General features: G+C 41.8%; 1 long non-coding RNA gene across 1 annotated transcript in view; it reads right to left on the reverse strand.

Annotated features, from left to right (window-relative positions):
• The window catches only part of LOC308054015, an 83,902-nt gene extending 63,291 nt beyond the window's left edge, over positions 1–20,611 (reverse strand). The window contains exon 1 of the long non-coding RNA XR_013923907.1: positions 1–20,611. This exon is cut by the window's left edge and continues 27,444 nt beyond it. This is a non-coding gene — a long non-coding RNA (uncharacterized lncRNA).
• Between the last annotated feature and the right edge of the window lie 1,917 nt (positions 20,612–22,528).

The raw sequence follows: 22,528 nt of genomic DNA on the forward strand, positions 1-22,528 counted from the left end.
TGATCTTCAGTCATCCTAAGCAGACAGCCACTCTCCCCTCTCTACATTTAAGGACATAGGGCTCTGCCTTAGCTATCATGGTTCAGGAGTCCCTCAGCAGATCCTCTCAAATGCTAAAGGATGTTCAGGTGCAGACCAATGAGGGGAATCACAGATGGTTAAGATGTTCTGTAAACCAAAAAATCCTGAGGTTTAACAGTTTTTAAGGAAAAATACAGTCATGGTAACTTTAAAAATGCTCTAGCTGATACAGGGGGTTGGTTCAAAGTGGTTCAAAGGTGACTGAGCTCTGAAATTGTATTAAAAAAGATGACATCCTCGTAGTGCAAAGTGAGGGCCTGGAATGGACATGAGGGCTTTAGCCACCATCCTTCTTTGGGCTCCCACGTGTTTAGCACTCAGCTTTTCCACTGCACCTTCTTTATTCAAATACTGCAATACACAATGAGAAAGAAATCCAACAAAAAAGCTCTTGTTTTAAAGAAAGCCTACTGAAAACCACACACCAGGCAGACTGACACCAATACAAGATTCTCTGGGGGTCACCTGCATTGGATGAAAGCTAAACCGTCTAGAAAAATCTCTTCTAAATACAAAAGACAAAGCTTTTGAATCTTCTAGTCTTGCAAGGCAAATGCTGAAAGCTGAAGAGCACAGGCTTTTGCAAAGGTTAAGGAAGGAATATCGATGATACTTCTCCTTAGGGAAGTAAAGCTGTAGCAACCAATAAACATTTGTTTAGGTATTTCTTCTCTACCACTACACAACACCTGTGTGTCAGAAGGACACATGCCAGCCTGGATGTTGTTTCCACCTCCACAAATGCTCTGCTGGGCACAGGAGATGTGTTCACACTCTCATCTCATTCTGTCCTGTAAAAGCTCTGGCTTACATCCTGGCAATCCTGTTTCTAATGCGAACAATACATTGGTACAAGTCAAAACTAGGTCAGCATTTAACAGCTAAAGAACTGGCAAAACCATTATTGATCTAATGAGTCAGGAAATTAGTCCTGTTCAAGTAATGGAACTATATTAAAACCACAGAAAACAAAAGAAAAATAATAAAGTGGGAGAGAGAGGGGCAGAAAAAGAAAGGAGAGACTCCTGGTTCCTTAGGATTTTGGAACTTGGGGTTTTAACAAAAGTACAAAATACCACTAAACTTTTGATACAGCTGTGACAGTTAAAATTTACAACTTACTTGATTACTTGCACTTTAACTCCCATTAGTGCAGAGTTTGGGGATTATATATATTAAGCCAAAATTTAAAAACATGGGACTGACAAGTTCAGTCTCTGAATTCTCAAAGAAGCTTTTCACATGGACAGGTGATTTCTGAAGGTGTGAGTACAATCATCTTCAGGATCTGCAGAAATCTTCATCTTGCATTTTGATGTTCCAAGGTACCAGAAGTTTGCAGCCCTTGCAGCTACCCACTCCCACACATGGCTTTTCCCATGCAGAATTTTCTACAAGCAAAGCAAGGAGGAAAGTTGCCTCTTTCCCCATATGGCCACAGTAGAAGCTCACAGTGTCCACAAAGCTTTGTAGCGCTCAGACACATCTGCATTCAGCCACTTACATCTGCTCGTAATGTTTCTTCTTAACTAGCAACCCTCAAGAAAGTTTTCTAATTCAATAATAATGTAGTTAATATGTTGACATATTTACTGTGCAATTCCAAACACATTTTTTAAAGATCTTATTTGGTCACTAGAAAATGAAGAGGAAGTAGTAGTCAAGGAAGAGCATTTTTACCATTACATCAATTGATTTTTAAGCCTATACTTCTCTATTTTAAAACTTTTGGAATTAAACCTCATTTTACCCTCTCCCTCTCTCATGCCAAGCATAACACTTATTTAAAATTTCCTCTTTTCCTGACTTATCACAGGTCTGAAACCCCCCGTGCTAGTTTTAAACTTCAGCATCTTTTCAGCAGCCCCCTGATTTATGAGCTTAAGGTTTCTACATTCTAGCTGCTTTACACTGAAGCTTGAAAATGTAGCAAGAAAATAAAAATAAATAAAAAAGAGAACTGACTTCTAGCAGCAGGATAGTATCCCTCAAGACATGCCGATTTTGTTCCCTTCTTACTTGTGAAACAGATGGTGTTTTATGCTTAACACAATCAGTACCATTCTCTATCTGTTGCCTTCTAACCTTCCCCACCTGTGTGAAACCCAGCCAGAGCTTAATGAACATACTTGGAGCTGTCTGGACTGAATTAGTCCCAGTAGGAGTTACCCTTCAGGTACTCCGCAGTCTCTCATGGCCGTGTAACTGCAAAGGAATACAAGAAACCTTTACACTGTGGCTAATTAAATAAAGGTTTGCCTCTGCTAAGTGCATTTTTTTCCCTTCCAAAAGCAGGTAATGTCTAATGCATTGAACTATTTTGGAAGTATTTGCCACTATCTTGAACATTCCGGGAGACAAGTGGCATGAAAATGGGGTCAGAATGTGATTTGCAGCTACGTTTGTCTTCCATCTTTAAAGCTTTCTTCACTTCCACGTACCAAATTATTACAATAATTACCTTGCAAATGTAAGGTGTTACCACAAGAATGCTCTTCAAAATTCACATACAAGACAAAACTTTTTGTTCCTAACATTCATCCCCAAATTTGCATTTTCCCCACTTGAAACTCTACAAAAGTTATGGCAGCAGATTCTTTAAAATGAAGATGAAATTACAACCTGGTTACTTTGACCACATTCCACATCCCAGAAAGCAAATCTTAAAAACGTCATGAAGATATGCTAAAGTAATTTCCTTCATGCTAATTATCAATTGCAGAAAACTGCTGCAGTGAATTAATTGAGCAGACTGAGATTGCTTCCAAAGTACCTGTGGTGGGATCTTTGAGTCAATTTATACACTGAAATGTTTGCTGCTGGCTTTCATTCCTCTTTCTGACGCGTGAGGCAAGTTTCCAACCTGAATAAGCACAAAACTTCCATTAAATGAACTGGACCATTGACATGACAGGGCAAAATGAGTTTTGCAAATCTAGCTTAGACCAAGGATGGGATCTCACTGGACTGCAATCAAGTGGATGGCCAACCTTTCTCAGGAACGTTCACTAGAATAAATTAACTGAGTTCGTTATCCGCAATTCCCTCATGCTGAGGTTTAGCTGTGGACCGTTTCTATGGTGTTCAGGTGCACAGATAAGACAGACTCACATTTTCTTAACACATCAAGGAGAATTCCAGGAAACTAAGCTAACCCCTGTGATAAGCCAGTATGGGGATCCAGAGAGTTAAAATTAAGTGTTTATCATAGAGAAACGGAAGATGCCTTTTCCTACAACTTCACCATGAAACATGATCAGGAAGGTCTGCACAACTTTTGTTCAAAAGGAGCCACGCCAGCTTCTTCCCTTGAAGAAAAAGAAATCAGACTCATGCCCAAGATAACAGCCAAGGTGTCTCTACTCTCGGTGCAGAGAAGCAGGTGAAAACTGTATTACCACAATCCAAAAGAAACAACTTTCTTGTTCAGGATAGAAAAGAATGACAGAGACAGGTACTTAACAGAGGCAAACAGGTTTCCAACAATGAATACTCTGGATTTGCCTCTTGGGTGCCCCTCTGCACTTCCACATTTGGTTGCCAACATGGCTGGGAAACAGTACACTAAGTGATGGCTATCAGAACTGGACGGGGAAGAGCAAACCGACAGACAGCAGCAGGGAGACGAATAGCAAGAGAAATGCCATCAAGCTGAAATCTATAGGAAATATCAATCTGCTACAAGGAAGGAGAGAATCAAATTGCTACAGGTCTGATCAAAAAACCCAGGGCCACCATGTTCAAACACTGCCCATGATAGGGGTTTTCCTGCAGGAGACAACCGATCTTTAGCGATTCAGTCCTGGGCTTCAGCTCCTTAAAGCAGCATTGGTCTTTGCTGCCATCTCAGTTTTACAGTGTGAACACATGCCTGGATGCCATAAGCAGATTCTGGGATACAAGTCCCTTTCTCCTTCAGACCATTGTCTTGACGCCCTTTGTTAATGCCTGTCTTAATCAACTTAGACTCTTTCTACTCTCTTAGCTTGGAGTCCCTTGCTAGTGCTCTAGATTGACCTTCCTCTTCCAAAAGTGGCCGTTTGATAAAATGATTGTACAAAGGTACCTGAGAGTTATTTGTGTAGTAAGAGGGAGGATGACACCGCAACAGACTTCTCAAAAGTCCTCCTAGGACCAGCTATAGTAGAAGAACGTAAGGATGTTTAAATGTGCTTGAAGGTGATGAATTGTGCAGAAAGAAGGTTTCCCTATATTGTGTATTGGTAGACTTCTGGGATAGGAAAAAGCTAAATAGGATCAGAAGATTTTTATAAGAAAACTGACAAGGTACAAGGGTGTTATTTAAACTAGAAAATGGGGGGAAACAGCATACAAGGCAGACAGAGACAGGCTGTCAGTTATGTGTAGGTAACAAGATACCTGGTTGTAAAGGAGAAGGCAAAAATTACAGCTGAGCCCTGCAATAGGCAGGCAGCCCTCCCGGGGGACGCTCCAGCAATGCAACTCAACATCACAAAAGGTGGTCAATAAAACAGAGTGCAGTGGTCAAACAAGCGCCAGCAATCGCTCTTCCTCACACTGCCATTTAGCTGAACTCCAGGAGGGACTGGACATCCCAAATAAGAACAGAGGGGGCACTTTGCTGGGGGCACAGGGGGGAGGGTAGCCAAAATAGAAAAGCCTGGTCAACAGTCTAGGGACTTCAATAACACAGACTGGTGAGACAGGATGGAAGGACAAAAGTTGATGAGCCACGTACCAGCCTTTCAAACAATTTGTCACTAATACCTGAAGTCACGTGCCTGGAGATTTTTCTGACATTTCTAAGATGTGCAGGCTAAGTATTTAGGAACCATTGCCTTGGGGGCTTGTCCATCTCTGATTCTGTCACAGGGACTCACAGAGGAGAAGGTAGTGGGACTGGCTCTGTAGGACTTGAAGTGAGGAGTTAGTCACCTAAGTCTCACATTCACACTGTGTGGCAGGGGTGGCATTCCCATGATATCTATCCTTAGAGTCACAGAAATGGCTTTAAACTCCAAGAAGCCCACAGAACAAACCAAAATGTCCTACATCCAGAAGTAAAGACACCCATGGGAAGGATCTGTATCAATCCTACATGTACCACTGAGGTACAGAACTAGGGAAGAGGCAGTTTTGCCATAGTCATTCTACCTAGTAATTCTGGTCTTTGGTCTTCTCTACCAAACCAAACCCCCAAACCCTCTACCTGCAGTATCAGTTCTACAACAACCTCAGCCATGACAAGGTAATATATTTTTGGAGAAGTGCACTGGATGGGGCAACATTCACTAGGATGTAGGGCTCTTTGTCAAAATGTCCCATTTGGATTGTAAACTGGAATAACTGTTGAAAGTTACATTTCTTGCTTAAAAAACACAACATGGTACTCCTTTAGCAGTGAAAATGACAAGCAGAAGTGAGTTGAAGAACTAACTATAGCCGAATCACTAAGTACAAAGGGGCATAGTGTAATTAAGTTCAGTGTCCTTGTGGGAGGGAATGCAACAAAACCTAGCACTGTGACATTAAGCTTTAGAAAGGGGATTTAAAAAAAAAAAATGAGGAAGCTAGTCAAAAAGGCCCTGAAGTCAGAAGTAAGGAAATTAAAATCCTTCAACTCAGCATGGAGGCTACTTAAGCAACCATAATAGAGTCCCAGAAGGAATGCGCAGCTTTTCAAAGAAACATGGAAGGCAAGAAAAATAAAATTAGCATGGGAAAACAGCAAGGTTCAAGGGGTTATTTAAGCCAAACAGGTAGCATTCAAAAAGAAGTGAAAACCTATCTTAAGGGAAGGCAATGGGAAGGAACAAAACCCATGGAAGGCTCTCCCCATCACACAGACATGCTACAAAAGTTGTGTTGGCTGAGAAATGAGCTAGGCTGAGGGGGGTTTAAGGAGAAAATAGCTAAGGAAAAAATAAATAACTGGAAAAATTGATACCCAGAAGATTTCAAGGGGTAATAACAGTGAACAAAGTGATTGCAGGGAAAATAAGTTCTTTCTCATCAGCATGGAGGACACTGTGGGGATACAAGTTGCCTGGGGTGAGAGAGTCTAGGAGAAATAGAAGGGATAAAATCAAGGACTGGAAAAAATAAATAAATTAAAACCCAAGAGATCCCTGAAGCCAGTTGGAATAGACAACTGCTCCCTAGGATGGCGTAGCTGGCCACCGATCACAAGTTATGATTTTACAGTGAGCCCGTATGGAAAGTGGCAAAATTGTTGCATTGAGACACTCTTCCCTATCTCTTACATGCTGCACCAAAAGCCTCTCGGTGTTTTATGCAACCCAGAGTGACCTCTGAAAATATGAGGAGACCTGAAGTCCCTGGGAATGTCTCATGACCCTTCCAGACCAGGAACAGCATGATGCATCACTTCTAAATGAGCCAGGTGAAGTAGAGCCCTCCTTGCTTTAATTTAGTTGGACCCCAGCAAAGGACCCTGCCACCAGCTGCATCCAACCTGCAGCACAGAACACACCCTTTTGAGCTTTAGTCATTTGTGTGGTCTTTCAAGTAATTATCCATTGCATTATTCAATGAGAGCGCGCAGTATTTACTGGATTACTGGGTCTGTACTCCCTTAAAGACACAGCTCACTGGTCTGGGATCCAGCTGCACTGTTGCAAAGCAACAAGCAAACATTTCCCTTTCCTCCTCCGTTTTTGAGCTACACAAAAGGGTTCTTAAAAAAAAAAAAAACCAAAACCCAACCAAACAAAAAAACAGGAATGGTGATAAAAACCCAGTCAGTTCTAGGTAGCTCTCTTATGCAATATATTTGCTGACCCAGTCACAAAATTAGAAGTGGTCATGGCTCATTAGAATGCTCATACAGACTCCAGCTGAAAACAGGCAAATTACCTTTCCATGGGCAAAACAAGAGCCATTTTGGTGTGCGTATGCATGTGTCACACATTGATTTCTACACACACTAAAGGACTGACTCACAGTGTGTCCAGCTGCAGCATATGGCTAATTTCTATGGTGATTTCTGCTTTTGAAAAGGTACATGCCCTCAAAGAAACAAAAAAGGACGGACTAGAATACATAGTGGCCACTAGCTGAGAGGGCCCCATGGTGCTTGCAGGCTGGGAAGATGATAGCAGCACACGCTGCAACCAGCACAAATAACATCCTCAGGCCAAAGATGCAGGAGAATCACGGTTGGGTGGGATAAACCAGAAGCATCCAGAGGAATCAAGGTAAGACAGAGAAGGAAACAGGCATTTATGGAAAGAGGAAAAGAGCTGCAAAACAGCCCTCTTCAGTGTTTTGCAATTGGATGCTATGCAGCTGGAGAACCTTCCATTTGAGGTTACTTCTACTTAAGACATAGTTAATCAGTCGGGATGGGGGATAATTATACAAGGGGTTGCACACATGGTGTTGCTACACACAGTTTAGCAGTTGCTGTGTTTCATGCTCCAAATGGTTTTATTCCATAAAATCAATTTCTGTCCATGTACATGCACGTGGACACAAGGACAGGGGATCACACTACATATTAACGGATAATGACAACATGCCTTAGTATAAAGACACAGACACCAGTTTGTGTTACCTGTCCAGCTCAGTTAGATGAGGTCAACCATCTGACTCTGAGTCCAGAAGCCATGGTAGGTCCAGGTTATAACAAGACAGAGCAGAACTGAAGAACAGTTTATTTGGGAGAGAGAGGCACGTCCTCCATCCATACATGCTATTTGGTATCTTTATGCTCTCTTCCACTGAAAATATTCAGCAAGAAGCATCGTCTGAATAAGAAGCTGTTTGGGCTGACACTTTCATATTGATGCAAATGAATTCGATAAGTACTTAAACGAAGACAATTTGGAGTTCTGCCTCCAGACCAAACTGTCCTTTACAAATATTCCTGGTAATCACTGCAGCAAATATTGATCATAAAAATGGCTGAACCAGCTCAGACAAAAGGTCCCTCCAGCCCAGTTACTTGTCTCCAAGAACCGTCAACAACACATGCTACACAAGAGCACATGCACAGGGCAAGCCCACAGTGCTATTTATGCAGAATGCTGCTTCAAGACAATTCTTGGGGAATTTCAGTGGCAGAGGCCATGTCTTTTATTTTAGAAGCTCTGGGAGGGTTTTTCTCTTGCCATTTCATAAGAGAGCTGAGGTATTCCTCAGTCCCTTTACTGCCTATAGTTCCAGTAATCAACAGCGTAGCTACTAAAACAAATCCCCAATGTGCATATTACCAAATAGGGCCAGAACCAAACCTCAGACACTGATCCAGTCTGGTTAAAGTTAATACCTCAGTATCCCGTGCTTTTGTTAGTATGATCTCTGCTTTGCTGATTGTAGGCCAGATTTTATTCAGTTACACCATGTAAATCAGGATCCCAGCAAAACTGAAGAAACCTACACTGGAGTTACATCACTGTCATAAAGTAAAATTTAGTTCAATGTTACATTAATGTTTTGATCCATCACACAGTTTACATATCCACTAATACACTCACCCTGGCTACACTTACCCAGAGTCAGGAGCAGGGGGAGGTTATTGCAAAATATCGCTGAAACTTTACTTGTCCAGCATTAGGTTGGCTGGCTTCCATGAGGAATGCGTTTAGTTAATTGAAAAGGTTTTGGTTAAAGTTTGCCAGCAAGAGATCATAGAGTTCTAGACAACACATACTGTGAGTATGAACTCCATTCAACCTTTGGAATACCTCTGTGAAGGCAGGAAATTGAAATATTGTGCTATATTGGCAACTAAATGGTCATTTATCATCCATGCTAAGTTTGGAGCACAGTGAAATGATTTTTAAACTCTCAGAGGGCCCTTATTAACAATTACAAGGTGTGTCTATATAGATACAGATTATGTATTGAAATACATTTTCAAGAAGAATATGAGATAATCAGCAGCTGTATCTACCCTCCAATTTGCCCAAGATCAAATTTGGACTATGCTCAGAGGCACAAACACTATATTAAAACACAATAGAGTTAAGACACCTACTGACAAAAGCAAGGAAATTCACAGTTAAGGGGAAAAACACACCATATGTTCTGCAGTACCTAGTAACAACAGGGAGCATTCAGCTCATCATTAAAGAGGCACCCAGTTGTGCCTAGGTATTGGAGAACATATGGAACACTTCCCTGCTCATGTCTGAATTTCCTTACTATTGTCAGCTTATGGATCAAGCTTGACTTTTTACTATTTAATTTTTTTTAATACAGAGTTCAGGGGATACTTTAAGTAGTTGTGTAGTTTGTAAAATGCCATTTTATTTTTATAATTATCAGCCCCACGGACATACATAAATTATTGCAAGCCTCCTTTTAAGAAGAGTTCAGGATCATTGGAAACCATAACTTGTGAAAACAAAGCAGTGAGTTGCTCAGGGAGTCTCCAAGCAGACACCTATGGAAAGTTACAACTGGCAGGACTGATTGGACTTACTGTAACTGAAAAGCAGCTCTTTCATTTTCTACTTCAGTCCTTCCCTTTAAACCACCTCAAGGTTTTAACTGCTTAAGACAATATAATCAATCCACCGTGCTGCAAATTTTTATATTTTAATTAGTAGACTGTTAGGAGTCCCCAGCCAGAATTGCCATGCACTGTGCTTGCTACTCCACAGCTATTACGAGATCCAAAGGACCTACAGTCAAAGCAGCTCAGGAGCTAAAAGGGCAAGGATAATGGTTATTGTCCCTGTTTTAGACCTAAGGCTCCCCTCAAGCAAGAGTAACCTGGGACTAGGCTGAACTGAACTCTGTAACAACTTACAACGAGCATTCAGCATCCTGCTCTGGCCGCTTCTGCCTTTATTAAAAATAATAGTGCAGTTCAAGCAAAAGCTACCGTACACAGCGATGGCAGCCGCACCGGCAGGGCTCGACCCAGACGGCCACCCCTCTCTGCAGCCGGCGCTGCCCGCACAGCCCGCGGCGGCAGGCCTGGCACGGTGACGGGCTCTTCTAGTGTCAGCACGAGAGGGCAGCATTGCTCGTGGCACCCGTCTACCTGCACACGGCAGCTGTCTCTTGCAGGGGGAGATGGCACCCAAATGTCCCTCATCCCCAGGGACGTCCCCGTGGAGACGTGGCAGAAACATTCTGTCCAGAACTTGCATGGAATTTAACTTTGCTTCAGCTTTTTTTTTTTTTTTTTTTTTAATTTAAAGTGAAAAAAGTAATAAAATGTCAAATTATATAAAATGTCAGCTTCTTTTATAAAAACATACAGAAATCTGGTGTCTTTGAAGCCACTCCAATCTTGTCAAAATGCATCTGAATTTGGTTCTCTCATTCAAAATATACCGAGGAAGAGAATAGGGAAGGATTGGGGTTTGTACACACGTATGAGGTTCCGTCTGATTTGAATTATGGTACGATCTTATGTATGTACTAGATGACCACGTCTGATTTTCCTAGGAACAAGCTAAAAGAGTGAGGTAGTCTTCACGTTTTGTCTCCAAAACCCATCTTTTCCTGTCTCCAAATCAGTCTGTTCTTTCAGTAAAATTAAAATAATCAAAATAAAACTTTGCTGTTTCAGAAACTTCTAATTTTCTATTTTGCCCCACTTCATTCAGAAAGCAACAAACTCTTTACAGACTCTGAGCTGGCCACCTACTCCCTTGGTCTTATGGGGTCCTGAGCCCATCACTGCTGCTTATATAGTTTGTACAATTTGGGACTAAACAGTGACCTAAGAAAATCCTGCACAGCCAAAGACAAATCTCCACAGGTCCTGCGGGGTCGATGCATGCATGGTTTGCCAGCTTGGATGCCTCCATTTCTCTCCTGGGCTGACTTACACCCTTAGATGCTTAGGTAAGGAGGATGAGGAGAGGATCTGCCCTTCATTGCCTTTCCTCTACTGCGTCTGGGAAACCCCAGAGAAGTCCCTTTCAGAAGCTGTCCTGGGTATGTTTGCTACCCTCGTCCAGGAACGGTTACCCTTGCTCAGTCTTTACGCAGCCACACGCTAAGCAATTCCTGAGTTCACCCTTTGCAGTTTGGCCAGGAGAGGTCATGGGGATGGAGCAATAACCAAGGAATAAAAGTTTCTTTTGCCTGACGGGTCATTCACTGGGGCTCAAATGCAGCCTCCTGGCTGAAATAATATCATCATCCAGAAGAACGCAATAGAGAAAGACGCTGTACCCATTGGCAACTGCCCAGCCTCTTGTTCCTTAGCAAAAGGAGGGAAGGGGGTTGCAAGAGATCAGACTTAGCCAGCCTGGATAACTAAGTCTAAGCCAAAGTCAACCAGCCTCCTCAGGCTGACATAAATCTATGAGGGCTGTACTCTCAACTCAATTCATGCAGAAAATGAAGGTAAGAATGAGATTTAAATCAAAACAGTGGAACAATTCAGTCACAGTATGGCAACTCATTTAGGTCCCTCCTTCAATCCTTAAATCACCTTCCTTCTCCTCTGATAGAGCATTAAAATGTTCTTATGATCTGACTACAAAAGCTAATTCATATTTGTAAAAGTAGTTTTAACCAGGATAATAAGTTAACAAGAAAACTGTATACTAAGACCGGTGAATTATCTGACCATGCTGACATTGTCAAGACTGTAGGTATCCCTGGCAAGCTGAACCATCACATATTTGCAAAAAAGTTAGGGTGGAAGATTTGTAAGGAGAGCACTTACCATGAGGAGAAAGAGACAAAGTGCAGACAGCAGTATTGTTACACTTAATTTTCTGTTCCAGCCTGCTCAGTTCTCCCGGGAAGCAATGCCTTTCTGTTTATTAAAGTCCTTGAGAGACTGGGTACTGTACAAGTCAGATTTTTAATAGTCTGTGTTGATGTCGACTACTCAGTTACTGTGTTCCAGGAGTTCATCCAAACCCTCCATCTGAAGACACTGTGGAGCAAACGCACCAGCATTCCCCTTCAGATGCCCTCTGTCACCTTGAGAACTGGCGGCAGCATCTCTAGGAAAACTGCAGTCATTGCTGTGCTCCATGGGCACAGGAGAAAAAGGCTGAGCTGCAGCTGAGGAAGTACAGACCTTTGCACCCTCTTCTCCTGAAGACTCATCTGGATCTCAAGAAACAGCTCCACCAGCCTCCCTTCCCCAGCACCTTGCACTGACATGGCTTCAGGACTGAAGTGATGCAGCAGAGACTATCAGTGATGCTCCCCACCTTTTACAAGCTGAACACTCATAGCTACAATGAGGTTTTAAAGAGTGAAGGAGGCTGGCAGGATCCCTCACAAAAGTTGTATCTTCCACTTAATCTTTTATCCCCTTCCAGAAAATAACAAAAACACACCAACAACTCAAAACCTTGGAGGTGTCTTTCCAATCAGTAGCATTTCTGTACCTGTTTAAAATGCCAAGAAACCCTTCTTGAATGCCTGCAATGCACATCTCAGTGCAGACACAAGACCAATGTCTCTCTCTGCACAGAAATACAAGCCAGCATTAGTCTAGCTGCACAGTTAGATACCCGTCTCTCCACTAGCAAAAGAGCAATTGCTTGGAGACTGGGCTTCGGACTCAGCAACATCACACAGTTGGCCCGGAATATTCCCATGGTGCCTTAAAATACCAGGGTCACCCTGCTCCAGAAAAGCCTCTGAATCTGGGGACCAAGCATACCAACCTTAAAGGAGTGCCAGATGTCTCCTGCCACTCTGCCAGCCTGCATGGAACGGGGAACAGGATGCTGCACTCTCTTCTGCATGGCAGCTGAATGAGGAAGCTGGTCTGGCACACAGGGCAGCACAGAGATGGCAAACCCTTCCATGTCACCAGAGTTTGCACTGTTCAAGGAGTAGGAGCAGCTTGCTCTGTCCTAAGTGGCAATTAGTCAGAGGTTATATCAAGTAACAGGGCACAGAAACATAACCTTTTGCCTGATGAGGCTTTCCAAATTGCCAGTCATCTGGAAAGGGTGTGTGCATGCAAGGGTCATAAGCTTAGCAAAGGGTATATCAGTAGCGTGGCAAGGCAATCACTGTTCTGCAAGAACGTGCAAATATCACTTGTGTGTAGATTTGAAATCTTGAAACAGATTCACTAAAGATTTAGGACTTTATTAAGGTCAAAAGGGTTATGCTGCAGTTCATAGGCACATTTGTTTTATTAATTGAGTCATAAGTTCTGGCAGTCTGCAAATAGATTTCAAAACATGCATCAGCTGCTTTCGATTGCCATAAGAGATCTGAAAACTTGCCAGTAAGTCTGTTTGCAGCTCTTAAAAATTTTGGCTAATAACCTGTTTTAAACTATTAGCAATTACTTGGAAAAAAAAGTGCAGGGTGGCGGTGGGGTAGAGGGGGTAGAGAAGGAGAAGCATGTATTTAGACTCAAAGCACAACAGTTACTGACATAAGCGTGCTCCACTGATGGAGGATGATTATTTTCTAGACAGTCAAAGCCTTGCCATTTCTCTGGTGTCCCAAGCCTTAATGCCTACCATCTCATACAGCTCCCATCATGTTTCAGAAAAGTCCGCACACTGCTAGAAACGTAATGTCCAAGCAAGAGGGGAAGATGTTTCCTTTTCATGCCTTGTTTTAAGTCTGTTGAGCACACAGGACATGAAAGAACAAAACAATAACAAGTGAAGCAGTGCAAAGAAAGCCAGGTACAGCACTTGCTAAGATCTGTCCCAAACACATACCACGTAAGTACCAACAGACTAAAGAGCAGCTGTTTTTCTTGCATGGTACCAAGCTCAAAGCGATCATGCCACAGCTCTGAGAAGGAGAGGTTTCAGCTGTGCAGATAGTGTTTCAGATACGAGTCACTTGAGCTTCAAACCTGCTAAGTTTCTTCTACTATCCCACCGCACTACCAGGATGATTTGTCAGCTGCTGCCTTAACAGCTTTCCTAGCCAGAAGTGGCCAGATGCCAAAGCCAGAGCTGCTCAGTTTGCCCTGCTACAAAAGAGACTTGACTCATTACAGTTCATCCTAATGACATAAAAAGTTGCAGATTTGGCACCTCCATTTCCCCTGACTGCAGAGTCAGCCTGTAAAAACTGCTATTCCAACCCTGCTCAGCTGTTTGGTACTTCTGTTCCCACATGCCATTCCAGTCCTCCTGCCTTTTCCTCTTTTTGTGTATTTCTGGAGGCCAAGCAGCTCCTATAAGAACATGAAAGTTGGTCTGAAAATGAATGTTAATTACCACATTTTGAAAATAGACAAGTTTTGGTTCCCTGCATTCACACAGCTTCCTGGAGCTCAGTGCTCGTAAGCACAGTCTGTGCTCCAGCTTCACAAAAACGTTGCAGCAGGTGTTGACCTGAACAAGAACTAGGTAAGACACGCACCCGGAATCAACTACATCAGCTCTTGCCTCCGGCACCTCTTAGGTGATGTCATGCTGCATTTTGAATTACACTGTTTTCCAGCAGATTTGTCAGAATTCACAATATAATAAAACTAGCCATCCAGGTAGCTCAGGTATGCCTACTGAAGTTGAGACATCTCCCAATTTTTTAGCGTAATCTTCTTGCAGTCCTTGCAAGCAGCAGTATGCTGCTCCCCTCTTCACATTCCCTCTTACCATACAGATCCGTGGCACAGAAAGGCTAGAAGAGAGCATGACTGCATTTAGCTCCTCATGAAATCACCTAGCAAAATGCCTCCAGCTATTTGGGCACAGCTTGTCTGAGGGGTCTGTGGCAGCATGGGAGGAACTGTGCTCAGGTCCATGCTTCTTACCAGTGTGGTCATCTCACTTCTTTGTGTAATTCTGTAAAAAACAGTAAAAGATCTGATCATGGGAAATCCCGATATAAAGCTACTATATAGCTCGAGGGTGCCTCTTGTTAACAACTGTAACACAGGCTACATAAACTGAAAGACCGAAGTGTTTATTTAGCCAAGAACAAGGTTACTACCTTGTAAACAGGAAGCACCCTCAAGCTATGCCAGCTGTATTCATAGGACATCCAGGCTTTGCTGAGCAGGCCTGGAATGACAGGATTGTCCAAGAGAGCCACCAGGATGTGGATTTGGTTTGGATTTCAGTCTGGGATGGTACCTTCCCCTGAATACCATCTCGATTGTGGCATATATAACCACCTATGCTGCCAAGGGACTGTCCAAACCAAGCAACCCAGTAAGAGATGTAGCACATCAATACATCTGTTAAAAACATACATTTATCACTGTTTATCCCTCAAGCTTTTAGGTCTTTTTCTGTTTTGGATTCATCACTGGACTTCATTAATTTCAGCCCACAAAACAGATTTACTCTGTTGCTGGTAGAAAGCACCATGTGCTTTACTGAAGGACTTTTTCCAGAGCTGGAGGCACAGGATAGAAACATCCTGGCCATCAGCTCTAGTGTTGCAAATACCTTTGGTTTTCCATCAGGTTTTAGCAGCTTTTTTCACTTTACCAACTTTACTTCCTAATGCCATATCCTTCAGCAAATCACCATTTAAGCAATTTCATCCAGCAAGCTCTTTTGTAGCATTAGCTATTTTGTTCAATAGAAATCTTTTTGCCCTGTGGTTTCAATCTCCAGCTTTTTCAGCTGAGCTAGAAACGTTAGTTATTTATGAAACTTTTCTTATTGGTTCAACCAATTGAAAAAGTTTTGCATGTTTGGGCCTCATAGGTAATCAAGTTAATGACACTTCCCATAAAAGGAGCCAGAAATGATAAATCTATTTATGACTTCTCATAGGAAACTCCAAGTGTATAGGGACTGAAGGAATATTTGATTGAGGAACAGCACTTTTAACTAGGAAGAAAATTCAAGGAAGGACTTTTTAGCGTGCAGAATCGATTTGTGTGTACAGCAGCCAAGTGATACAAGCATTTTGAGAGTCCATAAATACTCTTTCACAAGTAAGACCATAATAGTTACTAGGTCAAAAATCCAGTACCAAAAAATTTGCAACTTTCCCGTCTAGTGGATAATATTTACACTTTCAGAATAACTGTTAGCAGCCAAACAATCCGCTTTGCAATTCTATTGTAGATTGGCCTGAACATTCAAAAACCTAAACCTTTAAATGAGATTCCCCACCACCCCATGCCACCCCCGCCACTCCGTTTTGTTCCTTAGAGCTAACAATAAAAATCTCCAAGGAAAATCCACCAGGGAATGGTAGCATTCTTAGCTATGCTAGTGTCCTGCGGTATTTGAAAAGGGTCATACCTGCAAAGCAATATAGCCCATTAGAGATTTGAAGTCTGGCCTAAGCCCACATAAGATTTAAGGATGCAAGTCAATGCTTGACTCAGGATTTTCTACCTAGGTATGACATGTTATGATTGGCCACTTCATAGGGTTTTTTTAAACAACAGGTGAGTTCACACAGTGTGAGATACCACTGTTCTAACCAAAGCTATTACTTTCTTTAAATTTCTGGTTTTCCAGCCAGCTACTCATGGTTCTGAAAGAACTCTCTTGTGATGTGAATATGGAAATTCAAGCTAGATTATTAGAAAGCATGCAAACACCAAGTACTGAGCTTAGCTTCTAACAAGACAGACAACAAAAATTGTAATTCATAAAAATATTTGTGGGACTCATTCTCACATCTCCATTGATTTTAATCAAACACAAACCCATTTCCATCTTTTCCATGTTGCTATGCAGAGCAGTACACACAGTAATTGGGACCTTACATTAGGAGGGATTTATTTCTATAAAATTTAAATGGTGCTCTTTTTACCAAACTGTCAAATACTATAATCAGTGCACTTTGCCATTAAAGTGTAATGACAGGTAGCATGCTGAAGGATAAGGACTGACACCAACAGATCTCTCTCTTGTAATGAAGAGCATGTGACACAGTTTGTTTCAGCAAGCTTACTCACGGAACATCATGCTTAGTCTGCCCTGTATAGAGCAGAGCCCTTATGGTAGTCATTCAATTTTATAGTGGCTTTACATTTTTCAAGAATTCCTCTCAAATTGCATGTATTTATTTAAAGCTTGCCCAACGTCTGGTATTTACAAATAGTGCCATATATTTTAAAGCAAGAGTCACTCCCAATTAGCCAAAGTGTTTAAGAAAATCATCATATATTCTGAACGATGAAAGATCACAGAAGGAGGTCTCCTAATGGATGACAGGTGCAGGAATGAAAGCATCTAAAGAGTATGAGCCAAAATCTAAGAAGTCACAGAATATTATAATTTACTTTAAATTGCACCCAGGTCACAAAGTCAAATAAGACCTTTGGCTCAGAAGGCATTTAGAACTACCACTCTTTTTATAACAGAAACAATGCCCAAAAAACCACTGATTCTTGTAACTGAGATATGGGAAGTCAGCTGCATATAGAGGAAAAAAATATAAACAAACACAAAATCGAAAAATACGGATATTTTAATCTCTGTCTTCAGGGAGCTATAAAGATCCTGGATAAGCTCTAGTCATCCCCAAACATCTCCTAGACTTCTGTTTAATTATGAAACTCTGGAAACCAGCCACATTAACTCATATATTTAAAATAAAATAAAAAAGTTTGAGTCCACTACACCTTGTAGTTACAGCACTACTTCTAGGCTCTTCAAGCACAATCTTTGTGACAAAAATAGCATAGAGTAAGATCAACAGGTTAGTTGGATGAAATTATCCAAATCAGATTGCATCTGGCTGACACAGTGATCTATGTTTTATCATAACTTGCACTTGTAGTACAGAAATAATTGCACAGAGCTAAGGTGGTCTTGTCTGCCACTAAGGTGGTAGATGTCGGTGCTGTGCTGTACCACAGCAAGATGTCTTTTCTTCCAGGAAATCACAAGTCAAGTGATTAAACAATTAGTTTTCCATTTATAAATGTTCTTACAGTTACTTTGAAAGTAGGGAAATGTAAAACTTGAAGATCCTTGAACAATTACAAATAATTACCAAATGAGGTATGCAGGCACAGATAAAAATATGGAAAGAAAACCTGCCTTTAATCTCTGTAATATCACCGTGACGCTATAAACACACTGTAAGGTTTGGACAACTCCATAAACCATTACATGGATGGAAGTAAAGTTAACTGCAGAATTAAAACTTTAACAAAAGATTTAAAAAAAAAAACCCTCACCCACAAAAAAACACACTTGTATCTGCCGTATAATTCTAAAGCACAATCCTCAAATAAAGCCTGTCCTTCAGTGTCAGCATCATCTCTGTCAGGTGGATGCCTCATAAGTCTTCTCAAGTTTGAGCACAGCACAGACCTAGCTGGCATACACATCTCTAATTGACTTGGAAACACCATTCAGTGTGGCTATTTTTCCATTTTCTGTGTGTTTTTCCTCACAATGTGTGCGTCAAAAATGCTCTCTATTATTTATTATGGGCCAAAACTGTATTCAGGCAAGTCAATTCAGAGACATATGATGCTATTTTAGGTCACCATGCATGGGAAGTTGAAGGTGACCATGCTGAAGAAGTTTGGAGAAATCCAGAAACAGAAACATCTCTAAGGTTGCCACAGTTAATGAACATAGAATAAAGATAAGACATCACAGCCAAGTCACACACACAGATACCATGGGTAAACAAATAAGTGCATGGGACCATCAGATCCAAATGGAATCATTAAAACTAACCAGCCGGCCTAGAGAGCACCAGAACCTCTGAATGTGAAAAAAGCCATCCAGGTCACTTAGAGTATGGCTGTGCACAAACCTCATTTAAGAATTTATGTCATCTGCCTGTATCACAGCAGAGAAGCAAAAGAAGGCACCACGATCTTCATCTGGAGACCAGAAATGGGCAGAAAGAAGACACCAATGTGCAGCACTTGGCCCCTACCAGCTGACTGTTAGGGCTGTAATCAGCACAGACTCATTTCCAGAGCAGTAAGGAGACCAGAGGGAGCTCCACGCTCAGTAACAGTATCCCCCGTACAGACTCCACCACACTGTGCAGTGTAAACAGACCTCTGCACCACACTCAGGGCAGATAATTAATCTTTAATCATGCGCATGTTTAAAACACGTGCAAATGTTACGTGCTCGTACGTCCATATCTAGGCACGTACTTTGCATGTGCAAAAGGAGACTTCATAAATATGCTTCTTATTTCCTAAGAGCTGCACCACAAATTCCATAAAGCATTCATTTTATACAATCTGAGGGTATTTGTCAAACAAGATAATACCATGAAGAGCCAGAAAGGGTATGAAAAACCACTGGTAGAAAGAGATATGATTCATATTTCTAGTAGTGGATCAGTTGCAATGGAATCTGTTTTTCATCATAACTTGGTACCAAAGCTACTGCAGCTGCTGATCACACCGAGACAGTGCTGTATTTCAGTATCCTTCTGAAAACCCCAGCATTTCAAAGGGAATTCTTTTTCTCTTCAGAAAAAAATCAAAGCAGCTCAACACCTTACACAAGTCACATACCACAGCTTCTGCTGCTCCAGCTGCAGTGAGGACAACGACCAAGCTACTGGATAACACAGTTCTTACCTTGCTGATTGCTCTGCTGATGTCACCAAGCTCATTTTGGGTAAATCAGGATTAGGACAAGGCAAAAACACCCAGTTATGCAGCTACATCGGAGCCCCGAGCTGCTGAGTTAACATGAGGGAAGAGAGGACGCTGGCTATACTAGCAGCAGCATTTCTTTCCTGACCCCAGGACACCTGCCATCTTACTGAGTGGTCACCTTGCTGAGTGGTACAAGAGGCAGCTTCATTACAGATGGGTAATCCCAAATCGAGCATGGAGAACTTCTCCATCTGGTGTTTTACACGAAGTTTATTTAGCTCTTACTCATCAAAAATGAGCCTATAGGTACATTAAGCCACATGCAATATATATAGATTGTTTCCATTCACCTGTATTCTTTCTGTCATTCCCTGCAACTATCCAAGTATTTTTAAAAAGAGAAATAAAAACCAAAACCTGTGTTGTGTATTAAAGCCTGCCTTTGGATTTTGGGAGCATTTCTTACTATAACAGTTAAAAGCAATACTGTGAAAAATATTTCACTTCTATTTACATATTTATAGAAGCCTCTGAAGTTTTAGATGTTTGTTTGCCAACTGAAGCATTTACAAATTGGTGAGAGAAGGTCCGGTCATCCTGGAGAAGCCAGGTTGCAGGCTCAGCCGACAAGGTCGAGGGTGAAACCACCAGGAGGAGCCCCAGAGTTGGGTGCCTCTGGGTCGTACGCAGCCTGGTACGCCGATTCCTGTTTCAAAAGAATTTAAAAGTAGCGAGTACGTTTTTCAATGGACAGGTATAAAACAGAACTAAGTTTCAATTTTTATGTTAGACTCTTTTCTTTACCTTTCAGACATTTCTTTCTCCCTTAAAAATAATATTTTGCAATTACGATGGCTGTAAAGACTATTTCTAAATAGGAATGGACTAACTGTTGCCTTTCTGAGTCTACTGGTGGATCACAAGCACTTCTGCTGCCATTCATTGCTTTCCTTAAGCAGAAAGAGTCACCAGATCTTCCCATACCACATCTGCAGAAGAAACCCCTGGAGGAGCACAGCAGTAGATTAGAATCATGCCAGTCTCAATTCTCAAACCCTAGTGTAAATCAGACACACATGAGAGCATGTTAAAAGCTCCCATTTCCTTGGGGGGGGGGGGGGGGGGGGGGGGAAGAGTGGCTGGTCAGCACATCCACAGTGATTTTTTTTAAGTCAAATGAAAAAACACAGTAAAAATGAAAGTGCTCGGAGTTCTTAATTTTCAACTAGTAAGAAGCTGAGAGGAGCATTAAATACTATCTTAGCCCTGAGAAATACTCTTCTCAACCATTAGAACAAATCTTTCCAGCTCTGCTACACGGGGTACACAGAACTGAGGCTTCAGAGGATGCACATTTCCCAATAGTTCTCCCCAGACCTTTCAATCAACTGCGAATGCAGCAGGAACAGCGCACTGAAGAAAATCACTGCACTGACTTCAATACCTAAATAAGGCCTAGAAGCCCAGCTCTGAAGACCTTTGAAATAAATCGTAGCAGTGAACTTCAGCCCACACCCAGCTGACATCTGAACCACTGAAAAACTAGTCCAATTACACCCCAGCTCAGCGGCAAGGCAAAGCAGCTGTAAGAATGTATTAGCCTTTGGCTATGACATCCAAACCATCTAAAGTCGAAGTCACGAGCCCTCAAATCAGAAGGAAGAAGGCAGCACTTCCAGTTTTCAGCAAGTCAGAGACGCAGCTAAAATTTCAGCCTTAAAACTAAAAAGTTTGGGCTTACCTGGGGGTGACCTTTGCTGAAGAGCACAAATCGCAAGGGTAATACTATGTCACCTACAGGATTTCACAGGGTTTGATGCATCACCAGAAAAGTCTCTGCTCAAAAAATGGATTAACAGGTATTATCGGTGGAACACAGCTACAGCACCAGTCTGCTCACATATCAGACACAAGTCCATGCGGCTTGTAAGCTGCCTTTCCACTTCCACTTGGGATATAACAGGATGATGCTAAGAGTTCATCCTTCTGCTGTTTGCCAGTTAAATAAGTACTCCCTTTAATTTTAGATTACTTAACATTCTTGATTAAACTAAGGCAACTTGACTAGAAACGGTTTTTATAAACAACATCATGCTATTAATACAGTGACTGAAGAATACAATACATGTGAGAAATCATCTAGGTTTGGCTATTAAGAGACAAACTCCCTGCAGCAACATTTGCAAGGTACTTTATTTTATCTGCTTTAGAGCCAATGTAATCTTTCAAGATCTGTAAGATTTAGAAAGCCACACAACATTGCAGTTGTTTTCCTATTAACATACCCCATGCAGAGACAACCAGCATTATCACCTTTGTGGAATGTGGTCTACTTGTGTTACATTCACTTTGACCTCCAGCACAGGTCAGAAGATGTCACTTTCTGGAGAAGCCTGTGGCTATTGTGTCATCCAAACAGAAAATACTACCTTGTGCCTTGCAGAAGGCTCAGGAGCCTTTTAAAACATGCTGGTATGACGCAGAGGGATTCCTGCATCCCTCTTGCATTGTCACTCTACAGTTGGCTTCATAAAATGTCTTGCAGGATAGTCCTCAGACATTTTTCTGCCAGGGGTATCATAGTTCCATTCAGTTCTGTAGCAACTTCTCTACAAACCCACCAAAAATGAGGTACATATGTAGGTGCTGCAAGATCAGCCATGATGTATCTAGCGATTACTCCAATTCAGCTTTGCAGCGCCCAGATCCTAACTGTTAAAGACAAAATGCCCATGACTTCAAAGAAACCAAGATTCACATCTAAAAACATGCAGAAAAAGTACATTAAATAAAAAAATCCAAATACCATTTTTCTTCAATCAGCACCATAAATTAAACCAAGCCTAGCAGTTTCTGGTCCTACTCTGGCAAATCTTACTATTTGCACAAATGAATCTCCTTCATGACACTCTCATATCAGTCAAATAATTGCAGTGAAGCCAGCCACTCTGTTAAAGCCCTGAAAGCCCAACTTTGCAGAACTACAGAGAAGGCTACCTTCCAGCTCATCATCTTAGCTAATGTCTG

The sequence above is a fragment of the Falco punctatus genome (assembly GCF_963210335.1).
Source record: "Falco punctatus genome assembly, chromosome: 15".
Classification (NCBI taxonomy): domain Eukaryota; kingdom Metazoa; phylum Chordata; class Aves; order Falconiformes; family Falconidae; genus Falco; species Falco punctatus.